This window comes from Bacillus rossius (genome assembly GCF_032445375.1).
Source record: "Bacillus rossius redtenbacheri isolate Brsri chromosome 9 unlocalized genomic scaffold, Brsri_v3 Brsri_v3_scf9_2, whole genome shotgun sequence".
NCBI classification, from domain to species: Eukaryota; Metazoa; Arthropoda; class Insecta; order Phasmatodea; family Bacillidae; genus Bacillus; species Bacillus rossius.
Window position 1 is genome coordinate 12,466,922 of NW_026962013.1, and position 21,112 is coordinate 12,488,033.

General features: G+C 42.2%; 1 protein-coding gene across 9 annotated transcripts in view; it reads left to right on the forward strand.

Moving 5' to 3' along the window:
• LOC134543354 (rap1 GTPase-activating protein 1) overlaps positions 1-21,112 on the forward strand; it is a 612,076-nt gene that overhangs the window by 565,260 nt on the left and 25,704 nt on the right. The gene's annotated exons all lie outside the window — the stretch shown is intronic.

Here is a 21,112-nt window from a genome sequence, read left to right on the forward strand (position 1 = left end):
ATAATATTTCGGTCTGCAAATATAATGGTTTCTATAGCCAACGTAGCTGCTACGGCAGCGAATTCTAGCGGCGGGTGCGGAATTGACATTGTGATTCGCGTCTAGCAATGTAGTGAAAAAAAAAATTCGCATATTTTATCACACTCGGCATTATTTTAAAGAATTTTATGTTGAATTATGCCCGAGGCCTGTGTTTCTTATAAGTGTATTAGCAACATGAGAGCATGTATTTGCTCGTGAACCGAAGTTAGACGTTACGTAAATGGCGAGAACAGAAAAGACTCACATTTTTTAAAAAAAAAAAAAATTTCTATAGGTTATTAGGCACTGTCCCTCGTTGTTTAATCACTCTTATAATGTGCAAGACGTCACTGCAGTTATGGTTATTCTCGGTGTCCACCGCTGGGTGGTAGCTGCCGAGGCTTTGTTGTGTGTTGTTGTTCTGTTCGGAAATACGTTGCAATTCGGAAAGTACCTGGTGGTCTCGCCACTGGACTTTGCCCTGGGGAAGGGGGAGGGAGGGAGGCAGGCAGGAAGTCGCCCCCGCACAGAGCAGCCGCCGACCCGGGGGCAGGTAGGCTCGGTTTCCGGCGAGGAACTGCGCTCCGCCGCCCCGCCGCCCACATCCCCCGTCCCCCCTCCTGTCCTCCCCCCACTCTCCAACCTCCACCCCGTTTCTCCTCGCCAATGGCAGACCGCGATGCGCTCCGCTGCGCTCGTAGCTTGTTTTCCTACCCGCATTCCGAGCTACATTTAAACTTATGCATATTTGACGATATTAGAGCACTCGTCTAGTCTTTAATGGAATAATACAAAGTAAAAAATTTTAAATGTTAAAGAATTAAACTTAAAGGAAGACAAAAATTCTGACGTCTGGTTTGTTTAGTAATCCATATCATTCATTCTGTCATGTTAGACTAAAATACCCGATGAAGGGTTGTTAGTGTACCTGGATTTGGTCCTTAGGTTCGAGGTTTCGTGCCGGTTTTTTTTTTTTTTTTTTTTTGGTATTCGTTTATTTTCTTATAAGCCGTCCATCAGATCTCCCTCATTTTCTAGTGATAGTCGCAATTTCCTGACATAAGACTGTCTGATGGCTACTACAAAATTTTGCTGACTTTATCAAAACATTTGACATAGTGAAATCTCTATATATATATTTTTTGTAGTTTCCCTGCGCAATATCCGCCGTTTGTTTTGCCATTCTTGCGAATTTGCAGTAAATACGAATAAATTGATTGTAAAAAAATGTATTGAGTGTTGCGAAGTTTCTATACAATTTTTTCAGCCGCATGGACTTGAGTGAAGGGGTAAATGCCTGAACCGAAAGACGTTATCTTAGTTCCAACAAATTTTTGGACGTAACAATTTCCTTCGTTTTATTTTAAAATTATGACCACCACTCTAATAATAACTGCCAATTTGACACCATGCTATGGTTTTCGGAAATTGTCAGTTGTGATATGTGCTTTAACGAATGCAAATTTTTACATTCAACGATGGCATAAAATGCAGTGTTAAAACCATTAAGGCGTGTTTAGGTTTATCTACCTTCCTCTTAACTGTAAATTTGTGAATTCGTTCTGCAGTGGCACACATTTCCTAGTGAACTACGTCATTACTGGTTTGCAAACACACACACACACCTCTTCTTTTAATTTCTCTCTCTAAGATACCGCCCCGCATTCACTTCTCATGCGGGGCGGGTCAACGTTAAACCTGTCGCGTCGCTCGACCCGCTTTGCATGCCGGGAACTAGTTTCGGCAGCGCGGCCGAGTCCTGACACCTGCGGAGCCTGCCTGGGGGGGGGGGGGGGTTGGAACCAGCAGTCCGTGGTGTAGCGTCGACAGAAGAATCCCCGACACAAACACCTGAAGCTCCGAGAACGATGGCGTCCTAGCTAAGGCGGGAGCTCTCGGAACGCGCCGAGAATTCTCCCGGGCTTCAGAGGGAAGGCGCAAGCGGCTGCTAATCGGATCAGGCGTGTAGCGGTGATGGATCACGCAGACCCCCACCACCTGCAGGCTGTTTGACCAGCCTCGTTGTTGGCCCCTCGCCATCTCCCGGCACCGAAGCTTCCAACGGAGTCTCTCGCCGTAGTGTTTAGGAGAGCGCTCTGACGTGAAGTGGGCGTAACCCGACCCCGCCCGCCCGCCAGCCCGCGCGCCGCGGAGAAGTTAGCGTGGCGCCACGGGCGGCGTTCGTGGAGTCGCGCTGCGCCGCCGGAACCGGTTCCCTCCGCGCACGGGACCCCGCCCTCGGCCCCCCTCTTTCTGCCGCGTTCCAGCCGTCCGAGCACACTCCCCGTCCCGCCAGCGTCACTTTCCGTAAATGTTGAGTCGCACGGTGTTGTTATTCAGTTGTTTGTTTGTTTTGAAAGACAAGTGACCTTTGGCGTTAGGTTTTTTGTTTTGTTTTTGTTTTGGGCTAGTAATTGTGATCTTGGAGAGAAATGGTGGCAGATGTATTTTTGTGCATTAGAACATGAAATTTCAATAACGAGTTCTGATGTTACATATTTAGTTTAGCATTAAAAAGTGCAATTCCGACTTCTAACGGCTTACTTCATGGAACAGTACTCTTGCATTCGTTCTTATGACGTCGCCAGACACGTGCCCGACAACGGCTACAGGTCCTGCAAAACTATCAGCTCCTGCGTGACAGTTTGCAGCTAGAGAACAAAGTACATGGAATAACTGGAGACACCATTTATGACGAAACAAAAAAAAATGAAATGGAACATTTGGGACAAGATGCCCCATATGATCGATTTTTGGTAAAAAAAAAAAGTTAGGGTGCTGGACATGTTGGTAAGGGGGTACTTTTAATATTTTGGCAGACGAATGGCGACTTCCAGTACCGACCCTGTTAAAAACTTTGTCCTGTTACTAAAATACTTCCGTCACGGTACTCATATTCTATTATTATCTTCTTTATTGAATGCAGTGAATATTTAGCAACACAAATGCAGAAGCCAACTCCTTATGCTTTAAACCACTTCTACGTGATTCAAACTTTTATATAGTTTTCTTGGAAGGAAAACACCTGATCACACTATGTTTCCTTTCCCTGGGAGCGGGGAGGGGGTGTTTGTCGTCTTACCCTGGGTATATGCGGACTAATACTGGGATATATTTGCAGGAATCTCTCTTAAATAGTATAATTCAGTAGATGATGAAATAACCAATATGGCGTGTGAGAACGATCCTTAAGCATAGCCTGTCACGCAGTGTTACAACTGACAAGAAGTTAGTACAAACAGTTTCATGTTCAAACTTCTTGACTAAATTTGAAGTGTTCAAGAGTAGCGAGAATTTTAATACGAAGGAGGAGTCTCTCCTCACGGTTTGATTGTGGAATTTCGGAATAGCTGCCCGGCCTGATGCATTATACCTATTGCCGTGTGTTTGAATTGTGCAGCCTGCCATGCACAGAAGAACGTCAGCAAATAAGAGGAAAAAATAAATTTTTACTTTTAAAATCTGCTGAAGATTTGCTAGTGTCGAGCGATGAAAATGGGTGAAACAAAAACATTCCCCGAAAATTCGGCGTGCCCGACATTTCTGGTACCCAATCCGCAGTTTTTCTATATATAAAAAAAAATAAGTTAAATATTTGGTTTTATTCAGGCTTTTAAGTCAGCGATGTCATCAGAGACTGACAATGAGCAAGCGATGCAGGGGAATTGGGTAAGTTGCCGGCAATGTGCATATTGTACCCAGCAATTACCTGTATTTTTAATGTTGCAAAGAAATTTTTTGTCTTGTCGCCTAGTTTCAATCATTGTAACTCTTCAGGAGAGCAAAATTTTGATTTGTTCTAACTTATATTTTCTTTTGTTTTATTAAACTTCATCATATTTTTCTTAAACTTCAGTAGGCAAAATATATATTTTTTTTTGCCGCGACACACTTGAAAAAATGGGAAATAATGGTATGAGTGCTCTAATATCAATACCCAATGATGCCAACTGGATTGTATGTGTGTATATATAACATATATATAATATTAAAATCTGGTGTGAAATAAGGCCACCCCTATGGTTCCTCGTAGGCTTGTCGGAGAGACGCCATCATGTTTGGTGTAGACTGCGGCACCCGGAACACGCGAAAGAGCTGGAAGAGCGCGGCGCTGCTAATTGAGACCTCCATCAACGACGCGATACCCTGCGCTTACCTGCGGCGAGGTCGCCAGACGCGCGCCAGCTGGCGGCCGGGGGTGGAAGCAGGGCCCCGCCGAGGCCACGTCCGCACTCCGCCGGCCGGCCTCGTGGTCCCGTGGTCCCGTTGTCCCGTTCCAGTGTGGTGTTTTCAACACCATCACCTGAATAACGTTGTAAATATTTTGACAACGTTCGTTTTGCAAAAGTAAACACCAAATGGATGTCTTCGAACTATACTTTTTTTTCCATAGTGGGAAGCAATTCAAAAAAACGAACGATAAAAAACAAAAGGCGGGGGGATACAGTTTGGTGTTGCAGCTACATATCTATCATCTCCATAATAAATTTTAATTACGCCACGGGATAGCTAAAGGATCTAAGAATTCGTTACGCTGAGTGAGGACTGTGACGCATCGAGCGCGGTCTGGAAGGGGAAGCGCCGTCTTCTGGAGGTCATTTTTCTGCGTTTCGAGATTTCCGTTTAGTATAACTTTTGACTCGGAGAAGCTACGACGTTCTTTTGAGTTTGTCATCTCGTCAAAATGTATCGATTATGTATATAAAAAATTAGTGTAAAATAGTTACAGTGAATGTATATGATGTTAAATTTAAAAAAAAATTAGCGTATTTTATATTTTGTATAGAAAATATTACCTGTTACGTACACGTACTCACGTACAACATACGGCTGTGTCCATGACACGGCCTCAGCCCATTTTTTTTTTTTTTTTACTATAGTGAGGCTAAACATGATATGAAATGGTTAAAACTCCCCAAATTTTCGCTGGATATTCAGTTAACGGAAAAATAAATACTTTAAAAAAAACGTAGCAGATTAGGCCATAGTTTACTAAACCGCTTATGGCCGGCCAGCTTCACTCTTTTTTGAGGACAAACTAATCTGAGCGACACATTAATAAATATCACATCTCTAAAAAAAATTATAAACAGCATTTATAAAAAAATTATAAATATGTACAGATAATTCCATGAGGATATCTTGAATTCATAAGTGTCCGCTAACAACTTGCACTACTTATAGGCAAACAAAGATGGCTAATATACGAGATGATATTGTATTTAAATATTGTTGAAGCTGGCAGCACGCGGCTTGCGGGCCGCTGGTTGGTCGTCACCGATCCAGACAAAACCAAGCCACACACGGCCGTGGTCACAAGCATACACTCGGACATGACTTGGTTCGCTGTTGCAAGGAGAGGGGATGGTGGGAGGTATGTCGGCGGGTTCGGGGCGAGGAGGCAGAAGCGAGCTGAGCCCCGTCGGACGACACCCGCGGAGTGATGGGAAGCCTTCTTTTCACAGACGAGAGAGCCAAACTCCCGATCGTGCATCTTCGGTTATTTTTTTTTTGGTTCATTGTAAATGTGTTGATAAAAGGATACTAATGGTCAATTAGGTTAGGTTAGCTACATTATAAATACTTTAAAACATTGTGGACGGTTGATTTGGTTAGGATAGCTACATTAAAGATACGGGGAAAAAAAGCGAACACGAACTTCGTGGAACTTCGGGTTTTGTCTCTCTCGTCTGTGAAAAGGCGGCTTCCCCGGAGTGATACCCGGGTCGTCAGCCACGCGCACGCCGCATGCAAGGTGGCCACATGGTAAACCTGGAAAAGGTCGGGGAATTTTTCAGCAACAGGGAAACGTCAGGGGGGAAAATTAGGGAATTTTGTTGGATAATATTTTTAAAGACTATATTAAAGACAAATTTTTAATTACGAGTTTAATGAAAAATTCAATCGCTAGCAGAGACGTATTTTGATTTGTTCTGGTCCCTTCCTCCCAACCTGTATCTCTTACAAAAAATTCGTTCCCCCATTCATTTTGGCGCATTCACTTCAGTGCTATCAACTGAGGAAATCTTTTTTCCAAACCTGGAAAAGTCTGGGAATTTTCGCATCGCAGGTTTGTTACTCTCCCTGTAACGAAGAGAGGTGTTGAACGTTTCGTCGACGTGGTACGTTTACGTGCGGATGATGTGTGGAGTGGTGAGATGGAGCAACGATGACATGCGTTGGTGAGCGCAGCACTTACATGTGTAACTAATAAACAAGTTTGTTACCAGGGTTCGTACACCTAAAAGTTATTTTAAAAAAATGTTTATACGTAAGAATTGTATTATTTAAATGCCCTTACAATTTATTACTGATCGTTTAAAACTACTTAATAAATAAGTAATTCCAGTTTTGCGTGGATTTTTAATTATTTTGCTTTGGACTCTAGCAGCAAGCAATTTTTCGCATATTCTCTTATTTCACAAACTGTCTAACTCATCAAAAAACTTTTATTTTTTGCTGGTGGTGAAACAGATGATGGTCATAAGTTAAAATTTCCAAATAATTATACTTATTGTGAACTATGGGTTATTTTCGTACATGTGAAGTCGTTGAAATCCTTAAAGGTCTCCTTAAAAACTCGTCAGTTTTAATGTAGAAAGGTTGCAACCGTGGGTTACTACGGCTGTCGGCGGTTCGGCGGCCCGAAACCCAGCTAGGCGGTGACTAGGCACGTGATTGGGCGGGCGTGGGCCGAGGGGGCGTGTCGCAATCTTCCCTCGCCCCGTGACGCACGCGCCGCCGCCCGCCGTCTTGGATTCTCCCCCGGCTGGAGTCTGCAGCGGTGCTGCACCGCGCCTGGTGGAATGTTTTGTTAGTGTTAGTCGCCCGTCATTTGAAGTGTCACGTCCCGCAGTGCAAACTCTTCACTTAAACCCATTGTTTCGGCCGCTCCTCAGACATGGCGCACACAATCAACTGGACACGAATCAGCTTCGAGCATTATCAGTGTGCTGGCCAGTGCCACGTTTGCATGAAGAAATCTGTTCAAACATGAAAGGTCCCTCTAACTTTAACCAAACTGACAAGATTATGAAGATAAGTGAGTTAAAATGCCATGGCCAAAAAAAAAGTTTTAAAATTGAATACGTGCTTGTCATTTAACAAATAATAAGCAACGTGTACTGTACATCTGCCGACACAATTTGCAGTATGGTGTGTGCTTATAGCCTACAGTAAAACATCTTCAGAAAAATCTCTGGAATAAGAGTGACGATACAATGTAATAATTAAAGTAGAGCAGTCCCTCGTTCTGCGTAGATTTTTATATTTTTTGTCCTTTATCAATCTTGGAATTAAGTGTTTTAAATCTTTCATACGTCATGACACCATTGATACTGCGAATGTTATTTTCACAACTCATCGTATTTATCTGCAGTTATTATTTTTACATGATCATTTGTATTATATATACACGAATTTATTACGCAAAGACTGCTACGTTAAAATATATATATATATATATATTAATTTTTACTCCATATTTCCCCTTCAATGTATGTAAACGATACGCATTTTTTGTGATTATGAATCTAAAAAAAAAATTGACAGGGAGCGTATCGGGGCCATGTTTTAGTTTCGTAGATACAATAATTTTCTCCTCCAAATTTTAATTAAAAAAAAAAAGAAGCGTTAATACAGTGAATGCCTTGCTCCTTGGCTGACGGCGCACACCTCTGGCATGACGGCCAGTCTCCTCCTGGCGATGACGTGTTAGTGGCGGGGTGTGCTGTCTTCCGTCGTCACACCTCTCTGACGTGATTCGCGCGAGGTAGTCTCGGCATGCGTACCACGTGTTTCTTTCCACTCGAAGCGCGATGAACTTGGAACCACCAGCTTAAAGGTTAGGACTCGCAATATGACTTCTGCTAAAGTTAAGGTGACGTAGGTAAAATAACTTTAATCACACCTTTATAAAATACAAGAATATTACATAACATTAAAACCCTAAATAAGTTCAACTGTGGTCCTGTTAACTCGCAATAGTTTTGTCATTCGATCACCCGTACAGTGACTAATTATTGACGTATGCCTTTTTTTTCTGGTTAAGTTCTCCTTTAAGTAGTTTAAACTCAGTGTTGAGTTTTTACTCGATAGCGCTCGGTGACCTGATATATTTCTCGTTGCGGTCTATTGGTCGCCCATCTTACGACGCGCTGACACTTGTCAGGGGTGGAAATCTGTAGGATTCCCAGGGGGGAGGGTGGGATAACGTTTATCATTCCCGTTTCACAGTTACGATTTTGCAAGCACAAGCGGCCCCACTCTGAAATGGGTGGGGGGGCTCTGGCTCTCCACCACACGGGGCCGCACAGTGGACGGCCCTCTGGTAGCGGTCCCTTAGACGACCAATAGCGTGCTTTTTTTCCTTCAAGAGCCCCGCCCACCCGGGGACATATATTGAGTGCAGAGCTTCAGAAGAAAACCTACAGATGTTCAAGGGGGTTACGTTTACGAATAGCGTTTAAGAATACTTACGTTGAGAGTTTCTTTTTCCTCATTTCCTTTTTAAACTGTATCTTCAGAAGAGTGAAAGTGGCTAAAAACGCGTTTTCATAATAATGTTCAGGCATGAAACTCCCGGAGCAGATTCTTGAAAACACTTGCATTACAACCTGTTCTTTATTTCCCTGCGATATTGTTACGTGTTACCGCTCAGATATCACAGTTGCCCTATGCACGACGAGAAGACTGCGCGCCAGTCCAGAGGAGACACCGCGCTAGAAGCACCAGCGAGCGTCGCACTTAATCATCTCACCTCATTAAGTATTAGACATCGCCATCTTGGAACTTCAAATATCTTTATACTGCTTGCAATAAAGCTTCCGTGCTTTTGTTTTTGTTTGGCATGGGAAGGACTTAACTTCGGCTGGTGTGACAGTCATGATTGTTGTACGCCCGAAGCCTGTTAGTAAATGTGTGGTTGCAATAAGGTAAAGTCTGGGAGGTATGATTTATGCATTGGTATACCAAACATTAGGATATATATATATATATATATATATATATCAAAACCAGAATTAGAGCAAAAAGGTTGGGGAAAAATCCACCCCTTAATGTGAAAGTGATTATTTGAACGTGCATGGCCTTGTGTTCATCAGGAAGCGCTATCTCCTCACCAGGCGGTTGAAGGGTTGAGCTCAATAGGACAGTGACTCCCCCCCACGTAGCTTGGAGGGAGCTAACCCTAACCCTTCAGTCTGCTGACTAGGATCTCTGACCGAGCCCTGGGGGGAGGGGGGTTGGGGGTTGGGGGTTGGGCTCGAGGGTGACGTGGCAGCGCGCACCCTCCACACAGTGTCTCCTGGGCCGGTTGAAGGGGGGGAGAGTGTGTGCTTGCCGACGTGGGCAGATATTGTCATCCCTTAACCCCTGCCCTGGCTTGACAATGCGTCTGTAGCGACACACGGCCGCTTTTCCCCCTTTCTCGTGGTAATCGTTTTATCTCGCGCACATAGAATTTTATTTGGGGGTGTGGGGGGAACAGAACCACATTGCCCGTAGTGTGCTTGCATTCAAATTCTTTCTATTTGTTGTTGGGAATTTTTTTTTCTTCTGATCTCGGTAAAGAGAGGGGGAGGAGATACACCCCCACCCGCCATCTCCCACCCTTGCGTATTCTCCTCCTCGTACGGTCCACTACTGATTTTGGAGGCATTCGACATAGCTGTAGGCGAGGCTTCGGTTTCCCCCAATCATCTCAGGAAAACTCTGGATAGGTTCATCCTAGACCAGCCCGGATGTGAGTCGTGTGTTTCGTTCCTGTCTTATCTAGCTGTCGACGAGACGTTTTACCTCGACGTCTTCAATAGTGCAAGTCGCCTGCCCTTTTTTGTTTTGTCGAGATGCTAATGCAATTTATCCTGGGCTGTACTACATTGCCAAACCAAAAAAAAAAAAAAAAAAAAACTCGTTTTACGTATGGAAGGAAAAAAGATCGGTACTTATCCGTTATCTTCCCGACCAAATCGAGCTTCACACCTACAAAATGATGCATTCGTCAGTTCTTTTGACCAACATTATATAATAAACACAATAGTTTCCAATGATAATTTAGTTTCCTCCAGCCAGTTACCTTTCCGAACTCCACGTTCATCAACATTTCATCGTGTATCTCCATTATATGAATGTCATATGACAAGTACATTTTGTGGTTATTAATACAGAAATTTTCGGAATGAGCTATCCCATAGCGTTGAAAATAAAAATTACTGCTTGTTTTTCGTTTGCAATAATTTCACACAATTTTCTAAAATTTAAAATTTCACTTATTGTCACTGAAATACAGAAACAAACGACACCTCGACATTCAGAACTGCGGATTGTAATGTCATCAACAGGTACAGCGATGATCAAATGGGAGGGAATATCGATATGCCGAAGTATCGACATATTTTTTAGGTGAGAATACAACAGATAAGTACCAAAAAAAATCCTGCTGTTCGAATAAAGCAGCTACACAATTATTTTAATGATTTTTACGTATAACCCTGAATGTAATACTTAACCCTGAATAACATATATTATACTTTTTTTTTAAACTCGGAAATCTAAGTTTCTTTACCGCTTAGAAAAATATATACCAGTAAAATCTTAGTACTTTGTAGTTAATAGTGTTCTTGTGGAAAAAAAAGTCGGTTTGAAATTAAAATGGCTAAGTTTTAAAACAATTAGGAAGCTTTTTACAATTGAAAAGTGGCCGTTTTCGGGGAGGAATTTAAGTGCTGGCTTAATGGACACGGTAACGAAATCACTTCCATTCTCCCATTGTCTGCGGGGGAGCTGCCTAACGTAACTCCCTTCCTGCCCGCGACGCGCGCTCAAGGCGGTGTTTCCCGCGCGGTCGTGCCGCGCATGCGCGGGAGGGCGGTGTGCGCATGCGCAACCAGGTCAGCGGATCGTGGGAGCGCCGGCTCCAGCCGGTCTCTTCTTCTTCTGCGTGGGACTTTCACCCAGGGTGTCCACAGTTAGTACTTTCCTACTAGATCTAGTACTTTTATAAGTTCTTTAGTGGTCTATTACATTTACGCTCACATCTAGTACTTTTTTTTTCTTTAATATGATAATATTACAGAAACTCCAATATGTTTTACTACTAAGCGTGATTATTTTTTAAAAACTATGGAATGTGTGTGTGTGTGTGTGTGTGTGTGGTGCGATAAGTTAAGATCATTGCAGTGTCATAATAACTTCCTAAATGGTTAAAACCATAACAAAATATAATTTAGTACTTTTTTTTTTCAAATCTAGTACTTTTTCTCGCCTAAGTTGGTATGAAATATTTTTTTCTTTGTGGACACCCTGCTTTCACCCCAGCCCCAGCCCCGGCGAGGGAAGTACCTACCTCCGGAACCCCATCATATGAACCTCTCGGGGTAAACTGGGTGACGACAGTGCTCTTGACTTGACTATTTGATTGCGAAGCCAGGATCTGGCCACCGCCCAGATCGGCACAGGAGACATGCTTGCCTTACCGTCAAAAAGAGTGACAACGCCGGGACGTCCCGGTGTAAGAAGGGCTCCGAACCTTCGTCTGGCCAAACCAGTGAGCTGGTTCAGTTAGAGGGGGTTTGTCAATAGATAAGAGCCCACGATGCGCTTATTGTACACTAAGGATTTCGTCTCTACCAACTTACAGTTATGTCAATTTACATTCAGAGCTGAATCTCAAATAATTTTTAATTGTGTGACTTGTGAAGAAACTGTGATTTTTACTTTATTTTTATATTTTTGACTCGTACAACATTTTAGTGCTGAGTAAACCATTTAACATACTATTTCTTTAAAAAAAAAAAGTGTGAATCAATAAATGTTACACCGTCCGGTTGGAGTTATATATATATATATATATATATATATATATATATATATATATATATATATATAATCGTTCTCGTCAAAATATCGTTGTCATGCCTATCCCTGCCTGATGTATTTGAAATAATAAATATAATGCATAACTATTAATTAATGTGTATAGCTTAAATGTAAAGGAATCTGGAGACCTCGGTTAATGTTTATGTTTAAAAACCAACATTTTTTAAATTTTATTTTTGGTAGTGTTTGAATCCATGAGGTGTGATTCGTGCAGACCTTAGTTAATAGTACATTCCCACCCTCGCAGTTTGTAGCTACCACTTCAAATAAAGCCAATTTGTGTGTATTGCATTTTATGGGCGTTTATGTAAATTTTAAGATCGCGATTTTACGAACCAAAGATGGTTGGTTATACATTGTAAAACTACTAGGTTAACCTAACATTGTTCTAGACCAACCAACACCGCCTTGCGTCTCTAATTAAATCTTATTAAAAAATCCTTAATTTTTATGTCATGAACAACAAGACACTAAGATACAATTTAGATTTTTTTTTCTTCAAAATTTATAAATGTATAGAGACCTAGATTTTGAACCCAAATCATTGTATAATTTAACCTAGATCCTGATATAATTAGGGACAAAGCTAAATTTCTTTGGTTTATTACTGTTAGGTTGGTGGGCTGGTTCATCGCACCATCGGGAAGAGAGGGGAAAGCCAGGTGCCAGGGAGGTGAGCCTTCAAGACGTTTGGCGATGCCACTGGTGCTACTTTTGAAAACTGTCAGATTGAGACGTTACTGTGTTTAAATGATCCTCACAGCGAGGCAGATTGATTTAAAACAATATTTTGGGCAGCGCCCATTGCTGGTTTGCACTTTATGCCTTGGAGAAAAAACCTGTGGAATGGACAAAAGAAAAGTGACCACACAGGCTCACATCAGAAAGCAGGCCAAAATCAGCTGATGTTAAATGCACAGACAGCGCACAGCATTCTGTGGAATGATTTACAACAATATCACAGAACAGACGAACGCAGTGGGTAGAGACAACGACGAAGTGGTTATAAAAAGAACAATAAAGACAAGCAACGTTTGACAACTCGGCGAAAATACAGCGATGCACAGGTGAACCCAGCGATGAAATGAAACGGAGGGAAGCCTTCTTTTCACAGACGAGAGAGAGAGAGAGCGAGTCAAACTCCCAATCGTGCATCTTCGGGGTTTTTTTTTTTTTTTTTGGTACATTGTAACTTATGATAACTAATGGTCAATTAGGTGAGGTTAGCTACATTATAAATACTTTAAAACATTGTGGACGGTTGATTTGGTTAGGATAGCTACATTAAAGATACTGTGAAATCATGTAAACGGTTTCCTAGCCCTGGATAGCTACATATTAAAAAGTTATTTGCTTAGCAACCATGAAATGATTTTACAGTATTTTTAATGTAGCTATACTTACCTAATATAACCAACCATCCACAATGTTTTAAAGTATTTATAATATAGCTAACCTATCCTAATCTACCGCAAAATTTAATGCCACACCGGTTTATACAATGAGATAGAACGGGGAAAAAAAAAAAAAAAGCGAGCTTGAACTTCGGGGAACTTCGGGTGTGGCTCTCTCGTCTGTGAAATGAAGGATTCCCTGAAACGGATATCGTGAAACGACGACGAGCACAGACGAACAAACAGTCGGGCGGTTGGAGCCAAGCGCGGGCGGGCTTGTAGCTCGCGGCAGTTGGCCGCCTGCAGTCCCCGTGCAGCCGCGAGGCCGTCTGTCGTCCGGGTGGCGACGGGTCCGCTTCGGGCGTCTCCGAAATAGACTCGCCGGCGGCCTCTTCCGCGTCGTCGTCGGAGCCTATGCGCTGTCGCCCCGCGCGCTGCTACACCTCCCGGTCCAAGGGGAGTCGGGGTGTCTTGGAAGGCTGACGCTATTCTGACGTCTTGAATTTGTCATTACAAAACATACGGAGTACATTTTTTGTTATCGCCCTAGCATTTTTTTTTAATTACTTAAGGGTTTTTTTTGGTGGGGGGGGGGGGGGTATTTTTACTACCCGTAGATCCACCTCGTCTCCGTCGGCTTCTACATGCTTTAGCAGAACACTGTAGTAATCGCACATGTGTTAATAGGAATGCAATATTTAAATTACGACGGCTGGTCGCTGATTTCAGTTTTATTTCGAAAGTGGTTTTAGAGTCGAGGTGTAAATAAATATGCGAGACTATGGTTCTAGCCCCTGAATAGTGATTGCAGTGCATCTCATTTTATTTTTAATTCGTCATCCTTAAATTTTTTTGTTTGGAATTTCGTCTCAACGAGGTTCCATGCTTTGTTTTTTTATTATCATATTTTGAAATACATTAATTATTTCTGGTACAAAAAAAATTGTGAATTTTTGTATTAAAAAACTGTTGTGTAGTTAGTACTAAAAAGTAGTTGCAATCGTTAAAAAAAAAAAGATTGTTTTGAGTGTTGAGTCGTTGTGCCAGCTGTACATTTGTTCGGACACGGCATATCCTGGCCATGTTCCTCACGGGGCGGGTGGTGTCGGGGGGGGGGGGGGGTTGTGCAGTCGCCTGCAACTCCCCCCCCCCCCCCCCCCGACACACCATTGTTCCTCGCTAAACATTACACTTAGTGCTCAAGGCTGGCTCGCGGCTCCACGGTGTCGAATCGAGGCCACTTTCCTCTCGTGTAGCGCCGCTGTTTGTGGATCCCGAGCGGGGCGCGCTTCCGTGCTTCCGTCGGCGCCGGCGCGTGCGACTTTCACCGCGTCACCCCCCCCCCCCCCCTCCTCCCTCCTCACGCGCCCTTCTCGTTAGCCTGGAGGGACGTGCACACGATCGTTGTATTCTGCTCGTGGTTAGCAGCTCGATAGCCAAACAAACCTTAGCTGCGTGAATGAAAATGTCCTCAGCCATTTTTTATATCTGATGTTGCGTTTTAATTCTAGAACTTTGAGCCAAGTCACTCGTATCGCCACAGCTTCGGGACAGTACACATCGTAGTAAGGTCAAGGACTTCCTATAGGAGGTCATAGTGTTCCGATATGAGCTGCTGTAGATAATCTACTATGATAAAAAAAAAAGCTCAGAAAAATAAGAAGAATAATACTTCGGAAATTTTGGATATAATTATTCTTCATCGTAGGCCTTTATTTCAGTATGTAACGTGTTCCTTCTCGTAAAACATTGATTGAATTATTGTTGTTATTGTTTTTAATATTCCTAAAGTTATAATGCACCGTTTCACAGTCACGGTTTGCCCCTTGTTTGCTTTCGAATTATATCCATTTGTTGGTGGGAACGGTAGTAGTTTGTTTTTAACGGTTTGGTGGTGGTGGAGGTGGTGGTGGGGGGATGATATATGCGCTCCCCCCCCCCCCCGCTAGCGCCCTTCGCGTCGAAAGTGCGCATTTCGCTCGAAGTTTTATTCCCCCCCCCCTCCCCCCCCCCTCACTGGAGTTTCTCGCCCGGGGCCGCCCTTAACTTTCTCCGGATGAGACTCACCGCTCTGGCAGTTCTCAACCGCCGCGCGCCGTTCAAATTGGCTAACTTTTGCCTTTTGCGCGCTAAGTGGTCACGCGAAGAGGCGTGATTTCTGTTTTCCTCGTGCTTCTCTCACAGACTCTGTGCTGGGCGCCCCCTTGACACGCTCATCAGCACACATTTAATTGGGACGCAGAGGGAGGCTTCCTTTTTCGTTAATGCGACGTAGTCACGCGACGATTTCGCGCGCTGGTACCATATTATCTCCCGTGGCTCAGCGGGTTATAGAAACGAACCTGTTTCAAAATAATTAAATTGGATGTACGCACTCTCTGGTGTACACAATGCCACAGAATGTCTTAAATTGTTAACAAAAATGGATACCTAAAATACATGGAGAAACAGCAGGTATCAGCTGATGTCAAATTTTACATGCCTTGTCATACCTTGAATTTAGACTAATAACAAAATTCCCCTAGACGAACGCAGTGGGGAAGCCTTCTTTTCACAGACGAGAGAGCCAAAACCTGAAGTTCCCCGAAGTTCATGCTTTTTTTCCCGTATCTTTAATGTAGCTATCCTAACCGAATCAACCGTCCACATCGTTTTAAAGTATTTATAATGTAGCTAACCTTACCTAATTGACCATTAGTATCCTTTTATCAACACCGCTATATTTATTTACAATGAACAAAAAAAAAACGAAGATGCACGATCGGGCGTTTGGCTCTCTCGTCTGTGAAAAGGCTTCCCATCGCAGTGAGCTGACGACGAGACAGTTGCAACAAGAACAATAAATACAAAAGAAAAAAAACAGCAACTCTTTAAGAGCCAGTGGAACTTCGTCGCTGAAGCCGTTACAAAGCGCCTTTCTGGAACATGAACGCTCGTTTTGTTTTACTCATTGCTAGGGGCTTGGAAGAGTTCGTGGGTTCAAAGACCTCCGGGACAGACTCCAGTCCTCTGAACTCTGAGGCAAATGCCACTTGTTCACTGGATCCTGATCTATGAGATGTCTGAACTGGATTGTTGTGGATTCGTTACTTCTTTGACTGATGATTTTTTCATTGGCCCACTGTCCTCCAGGTAAACTGTGTGCCAATAGCGATGGTATCGTAAAAGGTACAATGGTTGTAATTCTGTAGCCTGTCGCGAAATGAATGAGCTATTTTTTTCCGGTCTTTACTCAATTTCTCGGTTCCTGCCGATGGCGATACGGACTGGAATAGTTCTCGAATATTTTTCTTGGTGGTTAGATTGTCCAAGTACCCAACCCATCATTGGTTCATTTATTTCAATCATCACACTGCTGGGTGATTTGACGCCATCGGGGCGATGTAATGCGCTTATATTTCATCCCCTCATTGATAATGCTTATTTATGTTCGTTTTCCCCGCCATTTACTAATCCTATACTTTTGAAAACCGTCACTAACTTCTGCTTTCGACCATCGCGTTACAGTACGTTCTCTACTTGCTCACAAAAATGTCGACGACTTCCACCTATCGAGATCTTCAATTGTTTTGTGAAATGCAATAATCCGTGCTCCACTCCCGTGCTCATCTATACACCCCACGCAAACATCTTCAGAACTAACATATATGTGTATTAATTCACTCGGCCCAGATGTCAAAACTACATGTCCCTGCGCAGTGCGGTGGTTGGATGGATATGCTATACTAATCACTTTTACGTAGGCCTATCTATCGCCTGCCTTATTTTCGTGATTAACCTTTTGTTTTTTCCCCTGTGATGTGTGTGTACACAGTTGAATGCGTGAACGGTAGGCTAAATATGCGCGTGTTAAAATAAGGCTGCTATTTTGATGATCCGAGTGACGCAGGTAGTTCACATTTAACGAGACCCGGGTGCAAAATGGCGGGTGGGACGTTGAAAAGACCTTGCATCGCAGAGTTCTCTTACATTGAGCGCACTTATAAATCCTGCTCGTTCTGGTGTCAGTTGTGTATCCTTTCGCCACCTAGTCAGGGGTGTGTTTGTGTTAATGAGGCGGGATTATAAGTGCGACGCTCGCAGGTGTTTATAGCGTGATATCGCCTCTAACAGCAAGGCTCTGAACTGGCGAGCAGTCTTGTCTTGCATAGCGCAACTGATAATTTGAGCGGTAACCATGACATTAGATGGTGTAGAAATTCAGATCATGGTGTAATGTAAGGCCCTGGGTGCTCTCAAGAATCTCTACCGGATGTTTCGTGTGTTAATTTATTCTTCAAACTATCCATTTTAGCCTTTAAGCAGAACTACTCATCCGCCCTCAACGTATCCTTAAATAATTTTCGTAAACACACCTGTCGGATATCTGGAGCGGTTTCAAATTTCATATTGTTTTTTTCTTCATCTTCTGAATATCTGCCCAGGTAGGCGGAGACTTTAAAGTAAATCTTTTTAAATGATCCAGTGGCATTAATTCGAGCTTCGATCTCGTAAAAGAAAGAATATATATATATGTATATACATGTATATCAGTACAAAATTTTCAGATATGTAATTGAATTCAACTGGATTTTTAAAGAGAGAACTCAGAACTCAGTTTCCAGCGCGACGAAAAAAAATTGCCGCACCTTAGCGTCGTTTTTTCGCTAACGCTTGCCGGAGAGTGAGGAGTGGGGGCGGTAAATATCTCCCCGCCCTCTCTGGCATCGAGTGCCCCACTCACGAACATTGCTTCAAACCTACTCTCGGGATCGTGAAGTTTAGAATGGGAGAACCGAGGGAGGGGTTGGGGCTCGGCCACTGCCAGTGTCAGAGTGGTGTGTGGGGGGGGGGGGGGATGCAGCGGGCGGCGACTGCGGGGAGTGGTCCATTGTGATGCTGGGCGAGTCGTGCCGGGCGGTTCCCACGCGCGCCCGTCGCCCAGAGGCGTCGGCAACAACCGGCGGTACCCCCCTCCCCCCTCCCCCTTCCTCCCTCCCTCCCTCCCTCCCTCCCTCCCTCCCTCCCTCACCCTCCCTCCCTCTCCGGGCGAGCCGTTTATCACGATGCCAGGACCAGGACCAGAGGCGTTTACAGTTACGACCGGTAACTTTCAGTCTCTTCTAGATTTAATTTTAATTGTGGGATTAAGTAAGTGGAGGGACCCCCAGGGCCCCAATCACAGCACACCATGCTTGCTCCTCCTCCTGTGTGGTTGGCACCCGCATGATGAGACGTATTTTTTTTGTATTTACTAGTTTAATTTTTACGTGAGGTGAAGTTACGAAGTGGACACCGCCTTGACTTACTCTTAACCACTGATTTAAATATATATATATATATACACTGTATATTACTTGTACAAATAAAAATAAACTTTAAATAGACAAAGAAAATTAACTAATTATTTTCTCTGTGGGCCTATGATCTCTAAAAATAGTTGTCTGATTTCTTATAGAGAAGTACACAATATAAATATGAAATTTTTTTTAAAAAAAAAGAAGGAAAATAAGCAAGAACAAGAACTATAATGTACAAAATATATAACTTATGTAAACTACACAGCATTACTTTAAAAATTAAAATATATATATATATATATATCCATACATATTAAGATAATTATCACATAAAATGTATAGGCCAACCATACACACACACTATAAGGACAACAAAATTCAGCATGTCTGTTTACATCTGATGAATTTTTTTTTTTTAAATTCCGATAGTCGACAAAAATAAAAATATTAGTCAAAACGAAAGACATGCGGTTTTTAAAAACACCCAGAATAATAATCCTGCATTTTTACAATTTTATTTCGTTTTGGATATCTGGCAATTCAAGACGAAAAACCTAACTTTACGATGAATTTACAGACGAATCATATGCATAAAATCCAAGCATCAAATGATAACCTCGATATAGTCGCATCATATATTTAAAAAAAAAATGTAAATACAATCGAGTGGGGAAAGAAAAGTTCATTTATGTGCGCGTGGTAGAAGTTATTCTTATTTGATTTAATTCTAAAACTAAAATTTAATACGTACAAAACCTTATTGTGAAATATTTTAAAACCTTTACTAACTCAAATGTTTCTTACAGAAAATTATTTTATAGGATAGAGTTAAAAATAAACTCTCGATGGTGAGATTGGAACATGATCTCGGGTACCACGCACTTTTTTACCACTGCTGCAGAGACGCAGAGCCGAAACTACGGGTTTTTGAAGGCCGTATTGCTAATTTTCTCAAGTATTTTTGAACTTGAGATTTTCTTGTTACAGCCACTAAATTTGTAGAACATGAATTCCGGGATAGTTTCGCTCTCTTTGAAGTTTAATTTGGCACAACGATACGCTTGGCACTTCGCCCGATGTTCACGAAAGTGAATATACGAGTTCGTGTCACCACAAGCTGGTCCGTCATCTGAACGAAGAAGAAATCACCAAAAAAGTGAACTCTGCGCATGCGCAGTAATTTGGCCACTGATACGCCAAAATTATTTCCCTAAAACTAAGGCTGGCAGTGTCCTATTAAGGATTTGGGAGCGGTAATTTGTACTAGGAATACGGTTAGGGCACATGAGTAGCATATTCAACCATAAACCCGTATTTTATGGGTCTTAAAATACCTGTCCTACTCTTTCCTAATCCTTCCGATACACTTTAACGGTCCTCAAATAAAAATTAAATATTTCAAAGTTTTATTTTTTTTTCATGTAATACTTTTCACCATTCTCAAATTACATCAATTGCAGCCAAAGTCGAACGTTTTTAGTTTAATTTTAAAACTATTAATATGAGATTTAAAATTTGTTTTTTTTTATACAGCTAACTGCTAATGCCTATATATATATATATATATATATATATATATATATATATATATATATATATATATATTAAAACATCGTGTTGCTTGGTATGTCAGTTCAAGTGCAGTTGTGGCAAGTTGCAACTTCGGAATAAGAGTGTGATCTTACGTCATTAACTGGTATGATCGTGGTTCCCCCACAGTTTGCGTTGCGCCGTTGTTTAGAGCGCTGAATGAAGGACATAGGGAACGAGGAGACGAACCGACACACCTGGCGGTCCGTGGACAAAACATTTCGGATCGACACCACGCGAGCAGACATGCCCGGAATTTTTTACGGACTTTTAAGCAGGTTAATTTAACCAGGCGTAAATATTATGAGCATTATTTACACGATTTAGGATCGTAACACATGTATCACAAACCTATCCTTATTCTAATGTTTCAACCACTTCTCACGTTCAATACGCCATATTTTGAGTGTGACAACCTTGTTATTTTGTTTGATGATATTATTTCTTCATAATTATCTTCTATATTAAATAGAGACGTTTATTTTTTGTCAATCTATCAGTATTTCAGACTGCTTTGATTTGTATAAACTTAAAAACTTTAAGATACAATTTTTTTTTATTTCCATTGGTTATTAAAATTCAATAGTGGGATCAATATTAATCTTTGACTGGAATGCCACAGTCGAGCGTAGCCCACCAATATAAATATGTTAAACATTTGTTCGACATTGCTGCCACCTGTTGCACCTGTAGTCGCGCAGTCCCGGTGTGGACGTCTAGAGGGATGGTACCGCATATAGACCAGGGCTGAAGCCTTTGAAAATGGTAAAATGTGAAAACAAGAAATAGGATAAAACCCATTGGAAAAGGAAGAGAATATAATAAAAATTAAAAAGGAAAAAATAATTTACGGGCGATCTGAAGGTCGGGAAGTGGTAAGGGGTGAGTTTTATAGGGTGAAAAACTGTTTATCTCGATTTCGGGTAAAACTACGAGTACTTTCATTTTTGT